General features: G+C 41.2%; 1 pseudogene; it reads left to right on the forward strand.

Annotated features, from left to right (window-relative positions):
• Nucleotides 1-2198: 2198 nt before the first annotated feature.
• Nucleotides 2199-3071, forward strand: LOC147459397 (uncharacterized; annotated as a pseudogene).
• The last annotated feature ends 14693 nt before the right edge of the window (nt 3072-17764 follow it).

Consider the following 17764-nt stretch of genomic DNA (forward strand, 5'->3'; position numbering starts at 1 on the left):
CACAAGTGTGGGAAACTGTAGATACAATTGTTTAGTCCTAGAGACCATTAGGAAATTTTGGAGGTCATTTGGAGGGCCTTCTAAGAAAATGTATTTTTGGCACTCTGTCTCTAGAAAATATGGCGAATAATAGAGGCAGGTCTGTCATGGTAAAGTTCAAAAGGTGTACTTTTAGTAGATTCTTTACCCTTCTGAACATTCATCCGTAATGATTGAGGGATAATCTTCTTTTCAGTTGCATTGAATGAACCTCGTCAACATGGAGGGACGAAGCCGCAACAACTATGCACTTTTCATTAAACCTGCACCTTTGGCTAATGGTGCACTCCTCAAATGGGACAAATGTTACACAGAAATGAGACAAATATCACCTTCACAATGATTTGGACAACGAGTACCAACCATTGATTAAGCGGAGTAAAATAAACACACATATATCTCCTGCATCCATAGACACACTCAGAGCTCAGGGAGCTAAACACATAGATATCTAGATGAGAGGCTCTCTCTATCCTAAGAATCAAATGACTAATGCCTCTCCAACATTTTTCAATCCTACAAGCTTATTGACCTTTGCTGGTGATGGAGAAAACAGCCTTCTGGGTTATTGTAAATCTCTTACAAGGCAAGCTGAAACTTATAAGGGCGTTCTCCAAGCTCAACAATGTGAGATTGTTCGTCTTTCACATTTGCATTCTACATATCAGGTTACCATTTTGCAACACAAAACAGAGGTACAAGAACTGAAAGGAAAGGTACGAAGTTGTCAAATGAAGGACACCATCTTGGGTGGTCGTATCCAAAAGAAGAAATTGCGCAATCTTGAAAAATTGCAGGTTGCATCCAGAGGTCTTAAGAATAGAATCCGAGCATTAAGGTGATGCTTCTTGGTTGACTAAATAGTCTTAGTTAAGTAGATTTTTTGTTTTTCTAGTTACGCATTGTTTTCATGTGCCTAAATAGTGTTAGTTAAGTAAATTTTATGTTATTTACTTATGCATTGTCTTCATGTAGAGATTCAATCTATCCTGACAAGGAAAACATTGACCCCAAAGCCAATATAGGAAAGAGATTGAAGCCACTTATAAGTAGAAGCCTTGCAACAGATATAGTACATGACAAGAAGTTTAAGTTCTACAACAAAATTTAGTGGACCGCTTTATTTCATAGAACTCAGTGCCTGCAAAAGAGATACAAGGCACACTTGATTCACTTGGGGTAAGCAAAAGAGGATATTTGGCTATACAGAAATCTGTGTCATTCATCTTTGTTAATAAGGGAATAAAGTCCAAACTTTTACCATTAGCCTCAAGTTTTTGGAAAGAGAGGCTTCAACTTAACGACGCACAGGGAGAATATCTTGGACAACCGTTTCATATTAAAGCAACTTACAGTGGCCATGGAGCAAACATAGCATATGATGAGTTCAATAATATTTTTATGGACCTGCAGATGTTGCAGAAGAGAATGGTGGAGTTTTACAACATCACATTTGAAGAGTCACGAGGGGTATTACATTTTGTGTTGAAACTGGATGAGTGTGAGCTTGTTAAAGACAAGAAGCTAGAGCATGTTACTATTACTTGAATGAATAGAGCCCTCTCAAAGTGTCCCACTGATGATCCTTTGTATTTTAGTGTTCAATCAGAATCTAACGTATGGTGGCTTGGTGCTTTTGAGGTAAGCTAGATTCTCAGCTGAGCTCAAATGTTCACATCTACTTAAGTCTCATTTATTTTTTGTTGCAGGTAAAGAAAGAAGATCATGACGTTCTATATTGGTTGTTCCATCAAACTAATGTTCTAGAGGTGATTGATCGACAGACTAACCATGGAGAGGTACTACATCTAGATGGAAGGGGAGACTTTCAAGTTCAGTGGCATCTTGCAGGTGACCTCAAAACATTAAAGTGCATGTATAATTGTGGAATGGGTGCAATGGAAAAGTCGCCGTGTTTGTTCTGCATGGAGCCTGCAAAGGTCATAGACTCAAAGTGGTGGAGAAAAGCTCCAACACATCACATTGAGGACCCTGCTTTTTGACCGGTTTTGAAAATACCACTTATGAATGTCCACATCTGTATAATGCATGCCCTTTGTAGAATTGTGGAGAAATTGGTCTACTTATATATTGGGTTTGCTTGGAAAATCAAGAACTTAGCAGAGCGACAGATGTCCCTGCAGTGCTTACAATTGGTACTGTTGGATATGGGGCTTCATGGTGGCAATGTGAAAATCCAGCAGGATGAAAAGAGATCAACTGTTGAGAAGGATGTCCCATGCAAACCATCCATCGGTGGGGTGAAGGCATGGAGGTTTTTGTCTAAACCCCTAGGAATACGAGATCCAAAGCTCAAAGCATGGAAAAATATATAAACATCTTATGTTAGCAAGGTAGAGTATCAGAGCTGGAAAAAGCTACATATTGCAGTCAAAGATCAAGAACCAACTACTCATAAAGCGAAGGCTGAGGTTTGGCGATCGATAGACATGCTATTTTTGATGTGCGATAAAGATGACTAGTCATAAGGTGATATGAGAAAGTTCAAGGAGAATCTCAACCTTGTCAAGAAATCATTCAAGACAGCATGGACAGACACCCAGATTACTCACTATATGGTATTATTGTGTATTCTGATTCTCTTTTATGTGTAACTATGTGAGTGTAAAACATTCTAAGTAATATGTTTTCATATCCAGCACATCATTTTCAATCATTTACCATGTTTTATACAAAAGTATGGGAACCCGGCCATATGGAATACCCAAGGGATGGAAAAGTCTCATTACATGGCCACAAATGCCTATTTCAGGCACACACAACATGGCAGCTCTCGAATCAAGCCTAACAGTTTGAGAGAACTATTTGAATGGTTCTATCGTAGAATCATTCATCAAATGCAGGCAAAAGAAGTATTGGCCTCTTAAGCAAAAGCACAAGCCATCAAACATTTACAACAAAATAAAATTAAAAGATCAATGGCATACACTAACTTCAGTGCTCATGAAGGTCAACGAAGGTGGAGAGACACAATGGTGTATGTGAACCAGGAGTGGAGAAAGATACTCTGAGTGGATAACATTGTACAAAATTTCAATATTTCTATAATACATGCTCTTAATACAATTGCTACTTGAAGTGTATCAAGATTTTGAAGGTTCAATTTTGTTTTTCGGCACATCACCCTTGTAACGAATCATGAGATGTTTTCCATACTCTAACATTTCATCTGGGTTTTGTCTGCCAAGAGCTAGCGCCATTGCTGTGTAAGTGTAGTAATATGCCGCCCGACCACCTGTATAGCCCGGGAAATAACCAAAACAATCTTTTGCAAACACTTTGTCCACAAGAATGACTTTATCTGCACTTTTGGGCAGCAGGGGTCCACCTAAGAAGCACAATAGTGTCTTTAATGTGTAAGTTGTTGTTGTACCCTCTTGTGACATTCCATTGTGAAAAACTATTATCGGCACCTTGCAAAGCTTTGAAAGGTACTGTGATAGGGCCGCATCCCTTCCACGATACTCTCGAGTCTGCAGTCCAAGGAATTCATCCTTGTCAGCAATCCAAGACTGCACATATCATGTCCGAGTAAGTGACACACACACACACACACACACACAGAGTTACCATGAAGCTCTCATCCTGCAAAAAGAGGTTTTCCTACCACAGGTCCACAAAAGTAGTTGACTCCTGACTTGAATGGCTAAACCAATCCTCCACTTGTTTGTGACTTGTTGATGGTCTTAGGCTTTGTCTTATTGCTTGGAAGGTGGCTTTTTCCGATAGTGTCTACTTGTATTTTTCAGCTTTCTCAAAGCAACTTTGGAGGCATTCCATTGGATTGTTGGATGTTTCCATTGCCTCATCATCGCTACTATCCTCTGAAACAAATCCACTCCTCTCCTCTTGGATTCTGGGAATGATAGCCAAGGAGAAGTCCTCCCTTAAATAAAAGATGCTTTGCACATCATGTAAAAAGATATAGGTCCTGTCTCCAATCTTGAACTCAGGCACAACAGGCAACATCATCTGAGCATGCTTCTCAATGAAGCCACTGACATCCAAGGGTAGTTTAATTTCTGTTGTTTTCACAAAGAGCATCTTACTTCTTTGAACTTCAATTTCCTCAACCTCAAGGTCGACTGTATCTTCAACCTCCTCGACCTCTTGTATGTGTGTTGTCTCCTCGTATTCTTCATATGGTGCTGCATCCTGCTCCTCTATCACCTCATCAAGATTCTGCATGAGGAGTCCAAACAGAGTGTTCAGGTAAATCATAAAGCCAAAGGATTCTTGAATAAGTTTGCACTCTTTTTGGTGCGAAGGGAAAGTTGAATGTCGGCAAGTAGGTGGTAATTCCCTATACTTATTCAGTCCCTGTCCTTTGCCACCGCAATCATTTAAATGAACCATAGCCATATTGGGCAGAACAACCCTCCTTATCTGTATCATAAGTTCAAATTGATCTCTGTAGCGCTGCAAGAATTCACTGTGCTGAGCTAAAAGGTCTTCAATATCAAATTTTGAGTTAAACATAGAGTGAACTAGATCATATTTGTCCCCAGCACCACACGATGCTGCAAAATTGAACAGCCTCTCATCAGCTACAGCTGGCTCTTCCAGAGAAGGCACATCATCTTTGGCTTTACCTTTACTTGCACAAGGACTGCTTGCTGGGAGATGTGCATCATCTGCGAAGTCTATATTCCTCTTTGGTGTATTTTTCTTGACAAGTATTGTAGAGGGTGAGGGAACCTTGTAGGGTGAGGGATCCTCTTCGCTAGCCAACCTCTCTGACTCATCTTCATAGATTGACTCTTCTTGATCAAAGTCCTAACAAAAGTCACAGTTCTTTTGGCAGAAGCTCTAAGCAACTGAGCTTGTAAAGGTTGGAATCCTGGCAAAAGCTCTGGGTCCGGTTTTCATATTTTCTGCCTACTGCACCTTAATCCTATTCATCAGGAATCAATGTCAAGTCTTTGTTCTCTCTCTCTCTCTCTCTCTCTCTACCTCTCCCCAAATCACATCAAAACACACACACACACACACACACAAACTCTCTCTCTCTCTCTCTCTCTCTCTCTCTCTCTCTCTCTCTCTCTCTCCCCAAAGCACATCCAAACACACACACACACACACAAACTCTCTCTCTCTCTCTCTCTCTCTCCAAAGCACATCAAAACACACACACACAAAAAAAATCTCTCTCTCGCTCTCTCTCTCTCTCTCTCTCTCTCTCTCTCTCTCTCTCTCTCTCTCTCTCTCACACACACACACACACACACACACACTTTCTCTATGCCTCTCCACAGTACTAAAGGCGCACGTAGGGACTTCCAACGTGTACTTGGTTGTCTCCACGTGCCTTTAGTACACACACACACACACACACACACACACAGTGCGCCCCTGTGTCTGTGTGTGTGTGTGTGTTTTATAGAGAGAGAGAGAGAGAGAGAGACAGAGTTTTTTTGTGTGAGTGTGTGTGTATCTGTGTGTTCAACAGTATAGATTTGTTTGTTTCCACACACACACACACACACGGCTAGCTATTGTTAGAAAGAGAGAGAGAGAGAGAGAGAGAAAGAGATGACCTTTTTTGGGAGGAGTCTATAGAAACTCCTTGGGAGGCGTGTGCTCCATTGCTCTCTCTCTCTCTCTCTAACAATAATAAGTCTCCCTCCCTCTCTCTCTCTCTCTCTCTCTCTCTCTCTCTCTCTCTCTCTCTCTCTCTCTTTCTCTCTCCCTCTAGAGACGTGTTAACGTTAACACCCGGCGGCGCCCCACGCGTGACATAAAAATAGTATGTTTACGGATATCAATCAGTACCCGATCATGGTTTTGGTCATTTAATGCGGCGCGATTACTGATAACGGTTAGTGATTGAAACCTAGAAAGGATGAGAGAGAAAGAGAGAGACCGAGAGATTGAAAGCGAGTGAGAGACATAGCAATAGAGAGAGTGAGAGTGAGAGTGAGAGAGAGTGAGTGTCTGCAACAGAGGTTGCGTCTGTGACAGAGAGAAGGAGAAAGAGAGAAAGACTGAGACATAGTAGAGTCAACCAGACAGTCTCTCTGTGACAAAGAAAACCAAGGTTTGGCCCTCTCTCTCTCTCTCTCTCTCTCTCTCTCTCTCTCTCTTTCTCAAAGGTCTCCCTATCTCTCTCTCTCTCACTCTATCAGTCTCTCTCTCTCTCTCTCTCTCTCTCTCTCTCTCTCTCTCTTTGTCACAAGAAAATTTCCATATCTCTCTCTCTTACACTCACACACACACACACACACACAGAAACTCTCTCTCTCTCTCTCTCTCTCTCTCTCTCTCTCTCTCTCTCTCTCTCTCTCTCTCTCTCTCTGTGTGTGTGTGTGTGTGTGTGTGTGTGTGTGTGTGTGTGTGTGTGTGTACTAAAGGCGCGCGGAGACATCCAACTACTCTTTGGATGTCTCTATGCACGCCTTTAGTACTGTGGAGAGGCAGAGAGAATGAGTGAGAGAGAGGGAGAGTGTCTGTGTGTGTGTGTGTTTTGATCTGCTTTGGAGAGAGAGAGAGAGAGAGAGAGAGAGAGAGTTTGTGTGTGTGTGCCTGTGTTATAGAGAGAGGGAGAAATAGCTCTAAAAACGCAGTCGTTTTTTGACCTAGTATACAGCAGTCCACTCTTTTGATCATAACTTCTTCATCCGAACTCCGATTTGGGTGATCTATAGCTCAATCGAAGAGCACGAAGTCCTCTATACATTGATGTAAAGACAGAAATTTTCAGAGTTATGGAAGGAGTTTCTGTAGCAGCATTTCCGAAGTGAACAGGTTCAACAAAATTGACTCTCATCTCCTATTTTACATTACATACAATGTCTTCCGGCACTCGCAAGGGTTCTTCTTCTTCAACAAGGTCCACAACCATTGTGGAAAATGATCCAAAATCTCCTAAGTGTGGAGATAGCAACACAACCACCCAACCAACGACATCGAAAACCATGATCATGGCGTTCTTGGTATCATTGCAAGAGACCGTAAACAAACAAGGCGAAGACTTACGAGCACTTGCAATGGAGAATGGCACACTAAGGGTACTTGTGGTTGAGAATGAGAATCTCAAGAGGACACTTGAGATGCAAACAACACGTTTGATGCAACTTGAAGAGGAAGTCAAGGAATGTAAACGCTCTCTTGTGGACTTGAATGCTTTGAAGGAGCGGATGAGCAAAGTAGAGCATGACCATGTATTGAAAGAGGAGAAATTTGACACTATGAGCCGGGATGTATGCGACATGAAAAATGTATGTACAAACAAGTCTTGGGCTGATGTATGTGGTAGCAATGTGGTTTCTAATTCCTCACTCATGCAAGCTATGGTTCAAACAAAGAATGTTGAGAATGTGAATGTGGAGGAGTTGAAGGAATGGGAGCGATGTTCCAAGAACATTGTTATTCGTGGAATTCCCGAAGAGAAGTTAGAGACACCTCCTTCTCTTGCCATTGTTATTGAATATTTCTTCAAAACCCACTTTGGCATGTCCGGAGTTATGGTCTATGGAGCACATAGAGTGGGGAAGCAAGGAGCTCCTCGCTCGGGAGAACGGCCAATTGTATGCACCATGCCGGATGAGACCAAGCAAAAGATTATCCTTGATAATAGTTGGATCTATTTGAGGGATACAAAATGTTTTGTATGTGAAGATCGCACTATTAAGCAACAAAATATGTGTCGCAAGGCATATGAGGAAAAGAATAATAAAAACAAGGAGGTCTCTCATGAAGAAAATGTGCCCAAGGAGAAGGCAAGTCTCTCAAGCAAATAGGGATGCGTGACCTATGAGACCGAGTTACAATTGAAAATATGCTTTTGGAATTGTAATGGATACCCATGGAATGCGGGGGTTGGCATTGATGAACTAACAAGCAAAGCCGATGTTGTACTTCTTGTTGAAACTTGGGAGCATGATACACAAAGGATTAACGGCTTGGAGGATTACAATGTACATTCATTGATGTGGTCAAAGAATCTCAAGCAACAAAGAGGACAAGGAGGGTTAGCATGTATGGTTAAGAAAGGATTGGAAGATTTTGTATCAATTGTGAAAGATGACAAGTACAAACGTTATGTATGGCTGAAAATTATGACACCAAAAAGAGCACCCGTTTTTGTAGCCGGTTGCTACATTCCTCATCATGATTCTCCCTTTTATGCTTGCATGGATAGAGATCAACCATTTTCTGATTTGGAAGAGGACATTGCTTATTTCAAAGGTGAAGGTGATGTTATTGTATTTGGGGATATGAATGCTCGCACAAAAACATTGCAACATGATACTCAACAATTTGATATGCCATACATTTCAAGGGAGTTGGAGGAAGTTCACTGTATGATCGTACTTCAATGGATGAGAAAGAGCCGGATCACTATGGAAAGTTACTTTTACACATGTGTAATAGCACGGGTATGCTCATTGACAATGGTGTATCTTTGTGGAGTGGAACCAATGGATTTACATGTAGGAGACATAATGGGGATAGTGTGATTGACTATATGCTACTCTCTGAAGCCATCATGTATCGCATAAAGAGTTTTATGTTTGGTCAATGGACCCCGGAATCCGACCATCGCACCTTATGTATTGACCTTTCATGTGGAGAAGCAACTAAGCATGATAATCTCAGCCAAAGGAAAGAGAAGTTATCACTATGTATGAATTTCAAACGGGCACCAATGTACATTGAAATGGTTGAGCAAAAATTATGGATGACAAAGCTTCAATGTGATGCACCATTGGAAACTAAATGGGAAGATTTCAAGAAAGCTATTTGTTCTTGTGCGGAAGAATGCTTTGCCATAAAGCATCTCCATGGTATCACAAAGATAGATCACGCAAAAGGTGGTTTGATAAAGAATGTCAAGATGCTCGAAAGTCCTTGATAAAGCTTGATGCAACTATGGACAAAGACAACTATCAAAGTCATTTGCATACATACAAGGCATTGATTCAAAAGAAGAGAAGAAGATGGGAAGTAAAGCAACAAGAATTTCAAGTCCAAGAAAAGGCACATGCATGTGGAAGATTTTGGAGAAACTTGAGAGGCAAGCGGGTTGAGAACTTTGGTAACTTGAGTCTAGTGGATATGTACACACATTGTAGGCAATTATATGAGCAAGTAAATACTGAAAAAATGCCATTTTATGGTTCACTCCCATGTATGCCGTCTTTTTTTACTATTGAGGATGTATGTGGTGGGCTTGAAAAGTTGGCCACTCGCAAAGCGGGAGATCTTCAAGGTATCAAGCCGGAGATGATCAAATGGACGGGAGATTTTACCCATGAGTGGATGCATGATATGTTCAACCTTGCACTTCAACATGGTATGCCTTATGATTGGAGTACTAATTGGGGTAAGCCTTTGCATAAAGGAGGGGATGTAAAGAATGTAAGCAACTACCGGACTATAATGATTGGTCTCTTATGGCAAAGTTGTTTGGGTGCATAATGGAGATGAAATTGAGTGATTGGGCTGAAGAGAATGACAAGCGTGCAAAGGGACAAGCGGGTTTTCGTCGATGCCATAGCACCATTGATCATCTTGTCACTCTTCGTGTTCTCATGGAGGAAAGTCGGTTGAAAGGCAAGCGATTGTATTGTTGTTTTGTGGACTTTAAGAAAGCCTTTGATATGATTCCACGTAACAATTTGTGGAGAAGGATGGAAGAACTCCAAGTGCCAAGTGAGTTTATGCTTGCGGTTTCTCGAATCTATGAGAAGGTGATTTGTCAATTGCGCATGGGAAGAGAAATTTCAGAAATTTTTGTAAGCACTATTGGGGTTAAACAAGGATGTCCATTGTCACCAACTCTCTTTGGTATATGCATCGATCAATCAGAACAAATGGTACTTGACTTTATGCAAGAAGAAGGCATTGAAGAGGTCACTATTTGCAATGCGGTAATCATGCTTTTGTTGTATGCGGATGTAGTGCTTCTAGCACACACTTTAGAAGATGCACAAAAGCTTATGGTTGTCCTTGAGAACTTTTGCTTGCATAGTGGGCTGATTGTAAATGAATCCAAAACAAAGGTTATGCTTGTGAAAACCAACCATAAGGAGAAGCCATGCATTGTGTACGAAAACGAGACACTTGAAGTTGTTGAGAGCTTTAACACTAGGTTGGTAACCTAACAGGACATAAAAGTGTCCTTTCAGGGTTTTGAAAAAAACCTCCAAAACCATAGTAGATCCACTCATTTTGTGAAATCCTTTCATGAGGTTATAGTTCAAGGCCTACTACACATGGAAAAAATAAGAAACTTATAAAATTTCTCATCTTTTGGTCACACCAAGCCTCCAAAGTTGATGGACCAGTACATTTTCATCAAAACAGTCATTTCTTACGTTTTGTTGCATAAAAATAAGATTAGGGATTTTTGTAGGACTTGAGATAAATTCCCTAGTTAACTTCAATGGGTTGGTGATCAGAACATATGATTGCTTCTCACTCACTATTTTTTTTTTGCCAAAATAAATAGGTACAAAAAAGTTGAATGTTTACCATTCTGCAAACCTATCATCAAAGTTTCTATACCCACGCTCAATACAAATAATATATGCATGTTTTCTTAGTTCCCTATTGTCCTTTAGGTTCATAAGAAGCCATGGAGCATGTCAAAAGAATAATACATCTCTTAGCAAGGGGAATCTTGGGGACAAAGATGAAGTGCTAAATACAGCAAACATGAAAAAGCTGGGTTCAACATTATGAGTTGTAGAATCCCATAAAAACTATTCAATATCTAGCCAAATTTGATCCTTATGACTAGATATGGTTACTACCTACAAAATGCATGTAGTTGTCACAAGAAACTAACAATATTGAAAAAGCTATACTTGATATACTAGAGTGTTTCGTTTTCTTCTATAATTGAAAAAATCAACCATCGTTGTCTACTATGCAAAATAGGGTATTAGGTGTCCCAAAACTCAAGGAATATTAGCTTTATGTTACAATATGCGACATGGAAAATCAAAACTGAATTTGGATATCATGAAAGCCACCAAAAAAATCATAGAAGAGCTAAAATTGGCTAAAAAACAGGATTTGATAATTTTTGTAATTTTGTCATAACTTACAACTTTAACATTTATTTCTCCCTAGAAGCATCAGGACATGTTGAGGGCTACTAAAGATAGTTCTCTAGCATTATAGACCTCACAAACATGAATTCTAGAGTGGTATAGTTGCAAAAAGTTGAAAAAAGCCAAAAACAGGACCCATTTTTTCACACAGTTTAGGTTATGAAATGTTGTGCAAGGACAAGGTTAAAGATGGAATTGATATTCCAAAAAAATGTCGAGTTTTTTTCAGCTCATGAGACAACTTTCTAGACAAATAGCACCTCAAAATCTATTTTGAAACTCTTGACATAATTCAAGGAAAATGGTCACTTCACAGGACATAAAAGTGTCCCATTACCAACCTAGTGTTAAGTACCTTGGCCTTGAGGTTCCATCCAATCACAAGTGGCATGAATGTGCTATGCGTCGTTTGGAAGCGGGAAAGAGAGCATATTATGCATTTGAGAACATGTGTAATGCGCGAAACATCAAGTGTTGGGTTCTCAAGAAGTATCTTTTTGATGCATTGGTGACACCGGTTCTTCTTTATGGAGTTGAAGTGTGGGGCGGGAGCATCTCAAAGTCTACTTGGAAAGAGTTTGAGAATGTCCAAAAGCGTTTTCTTACAAACTTTCTCCAAGTTAAGACAGAAACACCATATATGCTCCTACTTCTTGAGTCGGGATCTCTTCCAATTGAGGTTATGGGCATGGAAAGGGTTGTGGAGTACATGATAAAGATGCGTCAAAACCCCTCATATCGACTTCCTACAATTGCATGGGAAGCAAGCAAAAAAGTTCAAAAGACGCATAAAAGCAAGATCTTGAGCACGGGATGGATGCAAGACATGAAGAAGTGGTTTGGGAGATGGGATGCATTACACTTGCTACATGATGCTTCAATTGACTCTCAAGTGAATGAAGCTTTTCTACAACGCCAATGTATTACAGCTTAGGAGAAATCCGGTGGGTCACGCTTCATACATTACACCACCTATATTGCCCCCAACTACAAAACCATGTTCTTCGCTGAGAGAGGAAACCGTACTCACACTTACATGCTTGAGCCTATTCCCTTGTCCGCGATACGCACTATCGCAGCAATTCGGCTTAGCTCCCATTTCCTTCGATGCGAGATAGGGCGTTGGGGCAATGGAGAAGAGTCAAATCGATTGTGCACATTATGCTCACTGCAAGTTCAAGAGTCTGAGTACCACACACTACTAGAGTGCTCAGCTTTTGATCACATCCGAACTTGCTTCTCTCACATTTTCAGCCATAACTTAGACCTACACACTTTCCTCTCCCAGCCAAAGTGTGGGCTCTCCATTGCGACTCTCATCACTACAATTTTGGAGCATCGAGAGTCACTCATCAGCCATACACATACTGCATCACATGTAACTTTGGTCCCATAGGTCATATTTGACCTCCGAGGACGATAATAAAATCTATCTATCTATCTATCTATCTCTCTCTCTCTCCTTTTCACTAACGACGCGTGGAGGCGTATTTTATCGTCATAAAATGCTTTCACGTGCGCCGTTAGTGATGAGATAAGTTTTGGTGAGAGACATGGAGAGTAAAGCTCCCTCTCTCTCTTTCCTTTTCACTAACGGCGCGCGGAGGCATATTTTATCGTCATAAAATGCTTTCACACGTGCCGTTAGTGATGAGATAAGTTTTGGTGAGAGACATGGAGAGTAAAGGAGAGAGAGAGAGAGAGAGAGAGAGAGAGAGAGAGAGAGAGAGAGAGAGAGAGAGAGAGAGTTTTAGAGAGAGAGAGAGACACTCTTCTGTTTGTATACAGTGGGATGGCTAGAAGAAAGGCCACTGCAAGAATGGGGGGAAAGGGACCAGGGTTAGTAGAAGCTAAGGCAAATAGCAGATCTGCAACCCCAAAGAAGAGACCTGGAAAACCAAGTAAGATTTTGAAAGGTCCAAGGATGAAGAAGGTACAGAGCTTCATGGGACTTTTTAGAGAAATCAGGAAGGCACAGAAATGTGTTGATTTGTGCATACCAAAGCTACCCTTCCAGAGGATGGTGAGGTCCATTTGTGAGGAATCAACCTGGGGCACTAAAAGGTGGAAAGTGGTTGCACTGATGGCTCAATAGGAAGCAACAGAGGACTTCCTGCTTGAATACTTCAGTGACATGACCATTGTAGCATCCCATGCCCATAGGGTGACTGTAATGGACAAAGACATCAAGACACTCAAAAGGGTAAGGTGGAGGTATGACAAACTCCTGGTACCCAATGACTGCAAGGATTAAAAAATGAGGGAAATTTTGCTATACCCCCCCCCCCCCCCCCCCCCCCCCGAACTATTGCCACAAGTCACAGTTGTAGATGTCACACTTGATGTTAATACAAGGGCAAGGGCAGAGACGGCTGCTCTCCAAACAGAAGACATAAGGGAAGCAGAACACAAGGAGAAAACAAAAGTAGCAGTGGAGTCCCATAGGAAAAGAGAATGCAATGTGACACGCTCTATAGATGCTAGCAGCAAAGATACTATACTGTTAATGAAGGATGGTTTGCTTGCAGAGATACCATTTATAGACGGAGCCAGAAAGCTGGCTCTAGATACAGTGGATGTTAATATATTGTTGGATCCAGATGCTTAGATAACAGATTCAATTTTCTATATTTATCTTAAGTAAGTTTTAATATTTTGCTAACTTTGAAAATTCAAATGATAGGTGCACTAAATTAGGTACATTCCTTGCAGCTTGATCAAAAGTCAACTTCCACCGCACACCCACATGGAGGTGTTTCTTCTTGATCCAAAAATTTCTGTGATTATTAGACAGAAGAACACTCCATCTGGCACATTCGAAAGTTGGTTTTCCCACTGTGCTATGCTAGAAGTAACCGTCATCGTCTTTCCTTATGAGAACAACCATCACTGGAGTCTCTCATATGCCTTGATGTTCACCAGCTAGCATTGTGGGTGTTCAATTCAATAAAAGGAACCCACCCTGAAATTAGGTTGTAAGTGTTATGTATCAGAAAGTGTTTCTTATGGATATCTATCTAAATTTGAAAGCCTCAAGCTAACATCTTGATACTCTTTCATGCAATTATGTAAAGAGATTATTGCTTGCTTATGGCAAGCTATGTGGAAGGTACGAGCTATACAAGGCCCCAATCAAAGATGTGCCTGTACCAAATCAAACCGATGCAAGTTCTTGCGGCTGGAGATGTCTTCTCCATGCTGAATATGTCCTACAAAGCTACTTTTCATTAAACCTTTCATGACTAAGGTAACCATTTGGCAATGCATTGAGTTAGTTTTGGTTTTCTATATACAAGACTTCTCACTATATGGTCTAGTTTCCATTTTGTAGAGTGTTGTGGAGAACTACACATATGAGTATTTGCAAAGATATCGGGAAACTCTAATAAAACACCTACTCACTATGTCGTACCCCAGAGTATTAGAAGATGAAGATAGTTGCTTGGACGACCGCACAATCGATATTACAATACGTGAAAAGCCACCACCACAAGCCCTTGCATCAGAAATAGTGAAACCACAATGGGCCGAGGGGTTCATACCAGCCAAAGATGAAAGGGCTGAGGATGCAGAAAGGCCAAATGAGGATATGCAAGGTGCTAGTGTACAAGCAGAGGGGCTTACGGAGGAGACAATGAAAGAGGCAAGTAGGCTAGTGGAGGAGCCAAAAAAGCCCATGGAGGAGACGCTGGTTGAGACAAGCAGGTATATGGATGAGGCAAGCGATCCTCCGGAGGAGCCCCACAAGCCCATGGATGCGACCCTGGATGAGGCAAGCAGTCCTTTGGATGCCGCAAGCAGGGAGGAGACAATGGAGGAGGCAAGTAGGCCAGAGGTGGAGCCAAAAAATCCCATGGAGGAAACCCTAGATGAGGCAATCCAGTCTCAGGAGGAGCCCCAAAATCCCCTGGATGAGGCACACCAGTCTCAGAAGGATCCCCAAAAGCCCATGGATGCGACCTTGGATGAGGCAATCGGCCTTTACATAACGCAATCATGGATGAGGAAAGCAGGCCTATGGATGAGGCAGTCCGGCCAATGGGGGATCCCCAAAAGGATATGGATGAGACAAGCCGGCCAACGGAGGGTGAACAAAAGACCTTGGAGGAAACCATGGAAGACAAGCAAATTGATGAGGCACAAAGAGCTATGGGGGAGACCCTTGATGAAAATGAGAATGAAGACTACGACGACGAAGCTAAAGCAGAGGATAGCAACAACAACAACAACACTCAAAGACCCAGTATGGACCCTTGCTACCTGTAGATACGGTTGTTCCGGTAATGTCTATTCAAGTATGGCAAAATATGTTCAGCTTCTGGCTACTTATATGTACTTGTGAACTTTTGCAGAGGTTAATTATCTTGGACATCAATGGATTGTTGTTGATGCGCCTGGCTCTGGGTATAACAGACACCTACAAGGATTTGTAACATTTCGGATGGGTACTCATCGAGTTCTGGTTCATCCACGAACAAAAGAATTTATTCAGTTTCTTCTTCCGCGCTTCAGAGTTGCCGTATGGTCTTTAGTGAAACTGCAAAACTTGTTGCCACTAGTTAGAATAGTTTGCATTGTATCCGGTGTTCATACGGGAGATTTTTCCTTTTTGTATGATCAGAGAAGATACGTTACCATCGAGGGCCACTACCACCCTAAAAAACCCAATTTACATCTTTTGTACAAACTGTTCAGCCAAATTGATGTACCCTTTGATGCAAATAATACACTACTGATTGATGATAATGCTAAAAAGGGAGACCTAAATCCACCAGGAACAACTATCTCACCACCCTCTTTTGAAAGGCATACCTTTGATTTTTACCTTGAAGACATTTTGATTCCATACTTACAGAAATTGTATCTCAGTCCATTGTTCACGGACGATTTTGTACTTTCTAATGAATTAAGATGACTCTTCTATCATGTCTTTGTGTTGCCTGACATTGTGTGTGTGTGTGTGTGTGTGTGTGTGTGTGTGTGTGAGAGAGAGAGAGAGAGAGAGAGAGAGAGAGAGAGAGAGAGAGATATGGAAATGGCTAAAGAAATGTATTTCATAGACCACGATTGACAAATGAGCTCAAAAAAACTTCATGTATTGAAAGTCACTCATATACACTTGGGTTCACAAGAATCTCTGTTACATTGACACTATTTCAACCCAACCATCCAACTCTTTGCACAAAATATCTTTCTCCCTATGCTGCATTAGCTTACGGCCAGCTGGGAAAAAGGAAAAATCTGAAAGGTCCCTGTCCATTGACTCTTCGATTATGTCCTGCCGCAGCTGCAAAAGACTGCATAGCTCCCTTATTGTAACCACCAACATTAGGCCATGCTCTTTATCAAATACTTCCACATCCGTAGCAGGATTGTCTTCCAAACCTGCAGAAACCTGATCCATAGGAATGTAATTTACCTCTGAGCATTTGTGATCGCATATACCAAAAGGAGACTAATAGTGATTGGCTTGCAATCATGTACTTGACAACTAGAGTGTCAAGCGCGACCTCAGTCCGTATGCCAATCTCTTCCTTTATAGACCATCCTCTGTCAAGAAGTTTGTCACAGGATGACTTGCACATGAACATAGTTTTCATAACACGTATATTGTAGTTATGAAACAACTTTATGAATAGTGCAGCAGGACAAAAGATTGAAATTCTAACCAGTTTGGTGGGAATAGAGCTACGTAGAGACCTCTGTATATCCTTGTAGAGCTTACTTCGCATTGCCTCCACCATTGTTCCCTCGGGAACCGGCCAGTCCACAGTGTTCCAGCCGGTTGGTAGAGGCACTTTCACCAACATGCCATTCTTATTCCCTGGGCAGAGTTGGTAGAAGTGGTCATAGAAAAATATTCCTTCATCAGCCAGGCTTTTGCTGTTCTCCATGAATACTGTAGAAAACCAATGTGGGCATGAACACAAGGAAGAGGCCTATTATGCACTCCACAGGCTCCCATTGCTCATAAGAAGAGGGATAAACATCTGCAAAATATATAACAAGAGTTAAACGAAGAGTATCAATAAGTGAAAATGAAAAATCTAATGTAGTTGAGATGTTAAGAATGGAGCCATTTCTCATAAGAAGAGGGATAAACGTTGCAAAATATATAACAAAAGTTAAACTGAGAGTATCAATAAGTGAAATGACAAATCAATGTAGTTGAAAAGTGAAGAATACTTACAATTGCAATGTGGTTGATGTATATCTGACACATTTACACCCTTCGCTATCACTTCTGGATGGGTAAATACATGCTGAACAAGAACTTCCTTTACATATCTTTTGTTGATTTCAACTTGGAAATCCAACACTCTGGCCTTCCATGCTGAGTGGTAGACATTGATAGCACTAGACCTCTTGGCTCTTCTTGGTTGCATTAGGACCCATGAACCTTTGCTTATCCTTTGTCCAACCCATTGGTTCTCTGCACTTATTAAGGTTGATATTGTAATTGATGTTATGCTACTACTTGGCCTTCTAGGCAAAGTGCAGGTGTTGCTAGTTGGTGTGAGAGACCATAAACACTTAGAGCTTCTTGGGCGGGAAGATGTGGAAGCCATAGCTCTGAGAGAAAAGATTTAGTGGAGGGAGATTCACTTTGAAAGTATCCTAATGCAGGGAAAGTGTTTTACAAT

Source organism: Adiantum capillus-veneris, chromosome 4 (genome assembly GCF_014529385.1).
Source record: "Adiantum capillus-veneris isolate H3 chromosome 4, ASM1452938v2, whole genome shotgun sequence".
Classification (NCBI taxonomy): domain Eukaryota; kingdom Viridiplantae; phylum Streptophyta; class Polypodiopsida; order Polypodiales; family Pteridaceae; genus Adiantum; species Adiantum capillus-veneris.